This window comes from Elaeis guineensis, chromosome 12 (genome assembly GCF_000442705.2).
Source record: "Elaeis guineensis isolate ETL-2024a chromosome 12, EG11, whole genome shotgun sequence".
NCBI lineage: Eukaryota > Viridiplantae > Streptophyta > Magnoliopsida > Arecales > Arecaceae > Elaeis > Elaeis guineensis.
The window spans coordinates 4,120,833-4,130,528 of NC_026004.2; the positions used below are offsets into that span (position 1 = coordinate 4,120,833).

At 35.6% G+C, this 9,696-nt stretch overlaps 1 pseudogene; it reads right to left on the reverse strand.

The window, feature by feature from the left end:
* Window positions 1–463: 463 nt before the first annotated feature.
* Window positions 464–8,478, reverse strand: LOC140852922 (uncharacterized; annotated as a pseudogene).
* Between the last annotated feature and the right edge of the window lie 1,218 nt (window positions 8,479–9,696).

Genomic DNA, 9,696 nt, shown 5'->3' on the forward strand with positions numbered 1-9,696 from the left:
TGCTAGTATTACTAGATTAGAGTGTGCTTAATTATTGGACACAAAATGGAAGTGATATTGCAATATTCTTGACAACGCTTTTTACCATAGCTTGGTTGAGCATTATCTTCTGGAGCGATGTGTATCTGGATATGAATTTGAATTTTGGCTGATAATACTTTGGCAAATTCTATACCTACAGTATTAGCTCTCTGGAAAATGATTTATATTGTTGACTAAAATCAAAAGTATGATTACAATCTGTATCAAAAACATGATCGGCTAAATTAATAAGAGATAAATTTTACTTGGTAACTGATTTAGTTGTTCTTTACCCTGGATGCATATAATCTCGCTTCATATGCATGCATTGTATGGAATTTCAACGAAGATAAAGGTTGTGAGTTGCTCTTTTTTATTTTTTATTTTTAGTATATTCACACCATAAATTAAGAAAGAAATATTGCATCTATTGTGAAATAAGTTACAATCTAATGTCATCGTAATAACCATTTGCATTGACTATACAATTTTTCCCTAACATTGTTAACATTATTAAGGTTAGATAATTTGTTTAGTTTAGCAAAGTATCATAATAAATACCTTAATATTTGATGGAACTTTGCTACATATTAACTTAGTTGTCATTTTTTTCTAAGAATACTGTACGTATGGTATTAGGGTGCCAAATCGTGTTTTATATAAAATTTTTTAGACTTTCCAATATTCTAATATGCTAAGTTCCCATACAACTATTCATTGATGCAAAGCATAAAAGAGCATATATTTATGGATCTAATTTCTTCTTCTTCTTCTTCGAGTTGGGTTGAGGGAGTTGGAGGAGGGAGAAAGAGCAGCCTCCATTTTAGTTATAATAACTCGTGCCTTAATAGGAAGATTAGCTGTCACGCCTCCGATCCGAGATTGTGAATCGAGGGTCATGGCAACCGCCGCATACTCATAGAAAACTTTTTCCATAAGCATGCAAGGCATCTCATCATGATATCTTATACATAAAGTTAAATAATTTTTCAATTTTTAACAATCAAACCTTAGTTTAAATAATAAATCAAAACTCAGTGTCCAAAAAAAAAATAATTATCTGACAAAGTCAATACTTAAAATAAAAATCTTGAATCAATTCTGAGAAAATCTTAAATCAAATGAGCTAACTCCATCTCTAATCGCTCTCCCAACCGAAATCCCACATCATGCTAATTTTCTAGATCTGTAAAGAAAAATATAAAACTCATCATGAGCTAAATAGTCCAGTAAGCAGTATATACCTTTAACTGATTAAATCAAGCAATAATACTGTACATATCGATTTACTGATAATAACAAAATCAATATGTAAATTCATGAAATCATAATCATACTATCAATCATATATAAAATTTTAATTCATCATAATTTTAAATTATGCTTATCATCTTAAATTCATCAATTTCTTAAGTTCTTCTTACCAACCATGACTATGACCATATTTTTCCTGTGGCAGAGTTATAATACCGCGTATCTGCTTGCGGTAGGCTGCAAATCATCTGGCAGCCAAGTCCTTTGGAACCGCTGGTCTCGCTGGCTGTTTGTCGCTGGTCTCTCTGGCGACATGTCGTTGGTCTCATTGACGACATAAATTCTCAGGACAAATCAATTGCCAACGTATATGCCCCTATTGGCGGGATCCTTTACATAGTCAGGTTGTCAAATTCATATCATCTTTCAATTCATATATTATTTTTAAAAATAATATAAATAAATAATATTCAAGTCAAATCAATCATATCATTCTTTATGATCATACATCATCATAATAATTTTTCAACAAATAACTTCAATTATAAATAATTTTAAAAATAACTTCAACCATAAATAATTTCAATAATTATTTTCAATAAATATTTTCAATCACAAGCATGCCATAAATTTATTTAATTCAAAATTTATAATTTATCAGATAAATTCAATAAAAGTAAACACTACTTACCTCAAAAGAAAATCCAAACTAAGAATTTTAAAAATCTTGAAAATTCTTCTTTGGACCTGGTACGTCAAATATCATATTTTTGATCAAAATTTCATCGAATTAAAAAATTAAAATTTGTTAAAATCCAATGTCCTCATATGGATTAACTAGACAACAGCGTCTAGAATTTTCGGATTGATCCATGGAAACTCTTCTTATTTTTTTTAATTATTATTATTATATATATTTTTTTTCTTCTTTTTTTTAATTTCATAAATCCTAAAAATCTAAGAGAGAGAGCAGAGAGAGAAAGTTTCTCTCTCCCTTTCTTTTTCTCTCTCTTTTTTTTCTTTTCTTTTCTTTTCTCTTTTTCTTCTTTTTCTTTTCTTTTCTTTTCTTTTCTCTCGGGCTCCTTCCTGGCCGAAATAGGAGACCGACAGGTCCCCTCCCTTGACCGACCATTCAGGCCACGGCCGACACGGCGAAGGCCGACGGCAGAGGGGGGCAACTCTCTCGAGTTCGGAAAGGCAAGGCCAACGATCGGTAGTGATTGCCGGCATCGAAAAACCAAAAGGAAGAAGAGACCAAACAGGGGTCCCTTCTCTGACAAAAATCGGCGACACCTGTCGCCAGCAGTCGTGCATAAAGGCACGGGAAGAAGGAGAAAGAAGAGAGGAAGAGGAGGAAAGCTTACTTCGACCTCCGGTGACCCCGTCGGCGAGCAATCGCGGTGAGCACGAAACAAGTATCCGCGGTTCCAATCGGAGAAATCAGGGAGGAAGAGAGGAGAAAAAGACCGATGGAGGGCTTCTAAGGAAGGGGAGAGCCTTTTTATAGAGAGCCCTAGGACTCCTGGTGGTCCTAGGACTCCCGATCACCACGGTTTCATCGGAAAAGAAGACTCCTATGAGGAGTCTTCTTTTCCGATTTCCCCTGTTTTTTTTTGGGGGGGGCTTGGGCTTGGGTCTTGATAGTTGGGCCTTGGTTTGGGTCCTGACATTCTTCACCCCTAAAAAAAATTTCGTCTTCAAAATTTTTCATACCTGTGGTCTTGAAGAGCTGGGGATATTTTTGCTTCATTTCTTCCTCTAGTTCTCAAGTAGCTTCTCTTTCCGAATGTTGACTCCACTGTACCTTGACATAAGGAATGTTGCGATATCTCAACACTTGTTCTTTACGGTCCACGATCCGTATCGGATATTCTTCATATGATAGATCTTTTCTAGCTTACAAGAGTTCAAGTTCCACGATGCGACTTGGGTCTGGTAAATATTTCTTTAACATAGAAACATGAAAAAATTATGTACTCCTGCAAGTGAAGGTGGTAAGGCAAGTCTATAAGCCATCTTATCAATTTTTTTCAAAATCTCAAACGGACCCACATATCTAGGATTTAATTTGCCACGAATGCCAAATCTTGATATTCCTTTTGAAGGAGACACTTTGAGAAATACATGGTCACCAATTTAAAATTTTAATTTTCGTCTCTTGTTATCTGCATAACTTTTCTCTCTGCTTTGTGCTGTCCGAAGTCATTCTTTAATTAATTGAATCTTCTCGACTGCTTGTTGAACAAGTTCGGGACCCAATATTCTCCGCTCACCAATATCATCCCAGTGAATCGGTGATCGGCATCTTCTACCATATAATGCTTCATAGGGTGCCATACCAATGCTAGGCTGATAACTGTTATTATATGCGAACTCAATCAAAGGTAGATGCTCATTCCAAGAACTTTTCATATCTAAAATACAAGTTCTCAACATATCTTCTAAGATCTGAATGGTTCTCTCTGACTGGCCATCAGTCTATGGATGTAAGGCTATACTACAGTTCAATTTTGTTCCTAATGCCTTGTGTAAACTCTTCCAAAACTGTGATACAAATCTGGTATCTCGATCCGATACGATGGTCACTGAAATTCCATGTAGCCTTACAATTTCTTTCATATATAATTTTGCTAGTCTTTCCAAAGTGAATCCAACTCTAATTGGTAGAAAATGTGCAGACTTTGTCAATCGATCCACAATCACCCAGGCTGCATTATTTTTACTTGGAGTCTTAGGTAGTCCAGTTACAAAATCCATAGTGATATGTTCCCACTTCCATACTGGAATATCAAGTGATATGTCCCGTAGGTCTCTGATGTTCAGCTTTAACTTGTTGATACACCAAACATTGAGACACAAATTGAGCGATCTCTCTCTTCATATTATTCCACCAGTACATTTTCTTTAAGTCTCTATACATCTTAGTACCTCCTGGATGAACTGTATAACCGGTCTAATGTACTTCCTGAAGTATTTCATGCTTGAGTACTGAATCATTGGGTATACAAATTCTGTTTTCGAACCTCAACAAACCATCATCATGTATCTTGAATTCAGATTGAACACCAGCTTCCACTGAATCCCTTATTTTCATTAGTTGTGGATCATCATTCTGGGCAACTATAATTCTTTCAATGAGTGTTGGCTGAATCCTCATGTTGGCTAATCATACTGTTGAGTCATATATTCGGATGTCTAATTTCAGTTTTCTTATATCCTCCAATAATTGACTTTGATGTGTGATTAAAACCGCCAAATTTCTCATGAATTTTCTACTAAGGGCATCAGCAACGACATTAGCTTTTTCGGGATGATAATGAATTGTTAAATCATAATCTTTCAACAATTCTAACCACCTTCTCTGTCTCATATTTAATTCCTTCTGCGTAAAAATATACTTCAAACTCTTATGATCAGTAAACACTTCACACTGCGCACCGTATAAGTGATGTCTCCAAATTTTTAGGACAAAAATCACTGCAGTTAATTCCAAATCATGTGTCGAATAATTCTGTTCATATGGTTTCAATTATCTTGAAGCATAGGCCACTACCTTACCATGTTGCATCAATACACAGTCGAGTCTCATTTTAGATGCATCACTATATATTGTGAATCTTTCATCTCCTGTTGGTATAGTAAGGATAGGGACTGAAACTAATAGTTATTTTAATTCTTAAAAATTCTGTTCACAATCTTCGGTCCACTCGAATTTAACCTCTTTTTGAGTAAGACGAGTCAAAGGTGCCACTATGCGGAAGAATCTTTCTACAAATCATCTGTAATAACCTGCCATTCCTAGAAAGCTTCGAATCTCGAAAATATTTGTAGGTCTGTTCTACTGCATCACAGCTTTCATTTTTGTTGGATCCACAGAAATTCTATCTTTAGACACGATGTGTCCTAAAAAGACTATTTTATCCAACCAAAATTCACACTTCTTAAATTTGGCATAAAGCTTTTCTTTCCTCAATATTTGTAGTACACACCGTAAATGTTCTTTATGCTCCAATTTGCTTCTTGAATATATCAAGATATCGTCAATAAATACGACAACAAACTTATCAAGATAGGATTTAAATATTCTGTTCATTAAATCCATAAAGATCGCTGAAGCATTGGTTAACCCAAATGGCATCACTAGAAATTCATAATGTCCATAACGAGTTCTAAATACAGTCTTTGGTATGTCCTCTATTTTGATTTTTAACTGATGATATCCTGAACGAAGATCAATTTTAGAAAAGACTTGTGCACATTGCAACTGATCAAACAAATCATCGATTCGAGGTAGAGGATACTTATTTCTGATAGTGTTCTTATTCAACTCTCTATAGTCAATACAAAGCCTCATACTACCATCTTTCTTCTTCACAAATAAGACTGGAGCTCCCTAAGGAGATACACTAGGCCTTATAAAACTTTTATCCAACAAATCCTGTAATTGATCTTTTAACTCCTTCAACTCCATAGGAGCCATTCAGTAAGGAGCTTTAAAAATCGGACCAGTATTGGGTGCCAACTCAATGGTAAATTCAATTTCTCTGTCTGGTGGTAGTCCGATAAAATCATCAATGAATACATCCGAAAATTCATTTACGATAGAAATATCCTATAACTTCAATTCATCATGTTCCTTATTCTTTATTGATACTAGGTAACCTCTACATCCCTTTCTTAGCATCTGTCTAGCTTGCACAAATGAAATAATACGTGAAGGAGTGGTTCCTGTACTTCCATCAAAACTGAATGTTAATTCTTTCGGTATTTGAAAGTTTACTCTCTTTCCATGACAATCCATAGAGGCATGATAAGTAGCAAGCCAATCCATTTCTAGAATGACATCGAAATCATGCATATCTAGGACCACCAAATCTGTCGATAATTTTCTTTCTCCTATTCTGATACTACATGACTTGCACACACTTTCGGTACTTAAAATACCACCTACTGGTGTCTCAACATATAATTTGATTTTCATAGGTTCACATACTATATCATGTTGTCTAATAAAAGTAGTGGATATAAAGAAGTGTGTAGCAGCAGAATCAAACAAAACTGAAGCATAAATATCATATACATGAATGATACCTGTCACCACAGCATTAGAGGCCTGAGCATCCTGTTGTGTGAGTGCATAGATCCTTCCTTGAGTTTTCAGCCTTTGACCTCCATCCTTTGTTTGTGTGGGTCTATTCTCATTCCTCTGGGGGCAATCTGTAATTTTGTGCCCTTTCTGTCCACAGCTAAAATAAGAACCAGTATTCCATGGGCAATTAGAAGACTCATGCTCTCTTCGACTACATCTCGAACATCTAGCTGTCTCATTCTCACGATTCTTATCATTTGCTGGCTTCTTTGCTGGACTCTTATTGTTCTGATTTCATCCTTGAGTTCCATCAAACCTATTTCTCTTCTTCTGATTCCGTTCTCTTTCTGCATGTGCTTCATTAACTTCCCTCTCAATTATTAGAGCTTTATTTATAACTGAGGCATAAGTAGTTAATTCATAGGGTACAACTTATTTTTTAATTTCTGTCTTCAGTCCCATTTCAAATTTGTGTACTCTGTCTTGCTCAATCTCAACTAATCTTGGAACAAACTTGGCTAACTTTGTGAATTTAGCTTCATATTCTGCAACAGATCTGTTCTCCTGTTTCAGATGAATGAACTCCTGCTCTTTCTATATTCTGATACTTTGAGGGAAGTACTTGTCAAAAAATTCATCTCAAAATCTCTCCCAAGTGAGTGGTATCCTATCGTATTCATATTTTTGTTCAAGTATACGCCACCAGTTGTATGCCTCGTCTTGTAACAGATATGCTATGTAGCGGATCTTCTCTTCATTGTGACATTCTTGCACGGCGAATGCCTTCTCCATTTCCATAATCTAGTTATCTGCTTTCAGTGGCTCGATGGTCCCTTTGAAGGCTGGAGGGGCTAGCTTCTTAAACTCGACGATATTGTTTCTTTGCATCGGATGTTCTCCATGTCCAGGTGTCGGTGGAAGATGCTGATGTGGCTGTGCATGTTGTTGTTGAAGTAACTGTTGCTGTGTTTGAACTACTCAGAGTTTGCATTAGTTGAGTCATGTTCGATTCCTCCTGTACTGTCAGAGTATTTCCAATAGGATCAATAATTCCCTCCTGTTGAGATGTGTCGCTATTCAAATGGAGAGTGTTATCACCAAGTGGATTTGATGTCCCTCCTACTGCTCCTTGAGTATTCTTCATTCATCGTGGAGGCATATTGACCAATGACAAATTTGAGATGATAATTTATCCTTAATAAAATTATAAACTTACTCAAGATAGGTCAGATCATCATCATCATAGCTAATCTCTCGAATTTCCTAATATCTATCCATCACTCGCTCATTCTATTCTATATGTCTTTATCTATCTACTTATGCTCTGATACCATATTAATTATCACGCCCCCAATCCGAGATTGTGAATCGAGGGTCATGGCAACCGCCGTATACTCATAGAAAATTTTTTTCATAAGCATGCAAGGTATCTCATCATGATATCTTACACATAAAGTTAAATAATTTTTTTAATTTTTAACAATCAAACCTTAGTTTAAATAACAAATCAAAACTCAGTGTCCAAAAGAAAAATAATTGTCTGACAAAGTCAACACTTAAAATAAAAGTCTTGAATCAATTCTGAGAAAATTCTAAATCAAATGGGCTAACTCCATCTCTAATCGCTCTCCCAACCAAAATTCTGCATCATGCTAATTTTCTGGATCTGTAAAGAAAAATATAAAACTCATCATAAGCTAAATAACCCAGTAAGCAGTGTATACCTTTAACTAAATAAATCAGGCAATAATACTGTACATATCGATTTACTGATAATAACAAAATCAATATGTAAATTCATGAAATCATAATCATACTATCAATCATATATAAAATTTTAATTCATCATAATTTCAAATTATGCTTATCATCTTAAATTCATCAATTTCTTAAGTTCTTCTTACCAACCATGACTATGACCATATTTTTTCTGTGGCAGGATCATAATACCGCGTATCTGCTTGCGGTAGGCTGCGAATCATCTGGCAGTCAAGTCCTTTGGAACCGCTGGTCTCGCTGGCGGTTTGTCGCTGGTCTCTCTGGCGACATGTCGCTGGTCTCGCTGGCGATATAAATTCTCAGGACAAATCAATTACCAATGTATATGTCCCCATCGGCGAGATCCTTTACATAGTCAGATTGTCAAATTTATATCATCTTTCAATTCATATATTATTTTCAAAAATAATATAAATAAATGATATTCGAGTCAAATCAATCATATCATTCTTTATGATCATACATTATCATAATAATTTTTCAACAAATAACTTCAATCATAAATAATTTCAACAATTATTTTCAATAAATATTTTCAATCACAAGCATGCCATGAATTTATTTAATTTAGAATTTATAATTTATCAGATAAATTCAATAAAAGTAAATACTACTTACCTCAAAAGAAAATCCAAACTAGGAATTCTAGAAATCTTGAAAATCTTTTTCCGGACCTGGTACGTCAAATATCATATTTTTGATCAAAATTTTATCGAATTAAAAAATTAAAATTTATTAAAATCCAATATCCTCACATGGATTAACTAGACGACAGCGTCCAAGATTTTCGGATTGATCAATGAAAACTCTTCTTATATTTTCTTTAATTATTATTATTATATATATATTTTTTTTCTTTTTTTTAAAATTCCATAAATCCTAAAAATCTAAGAGAGAGAGCAAAGTGAGAAAGTTTCTCTCTCCCTTTCTTTTTCTCTCTCTTTTTTTTTCTTTTCTTTTCTTTTCTCTTTTCTTTTCTTTTTCTTTTGTTTTCTTTCTTTTCTCTCAGGCTCTTTCCTGGCCGAAACAGGGGACTGATAGGTCCCCTCCCTTGACCGGCCGTTCAGGCCATGACCGACATGACGAAGGCCGGCGGCAGAGGGGGGCAACTCTCTCGATTTCGGAGAGGCAAGGCTGGCAATCGGTAGTGATCGCCGGCACCGAAAAACCAAAGGGAAGAAGAGACCAAACAGGGGTCCTTTCTCCGACAAAAATCGGCGACACCCGTCGCCGGCAGTCGTGCACAGAGGCACGGGAAGAAGGAGAAAGAAGAGAGGAAGAGGAGGAAAGCTTACTTCGGCTTCCGGTGACCCTGCCGGCGAGCAATCGCGGCGAGCACGAAACAAGTATCTGCGGCTCCAATCGGAGAAATCAGGGAGGAAGAGAGGGGAAAAAGACTGGTGGAGGGCTTCTAAGGGGAGAGCCTTTTTATAGAGAGCCCTAGGACTTTCGATCACCGCGATTTCATCGGAGAAGAAGACTCCTATCGAAAGTCTTCTTCTCAATTTTTTTTTTTTTTTTTTTTTGGGCTTGGGTCTTGATAGTTGGGCCTT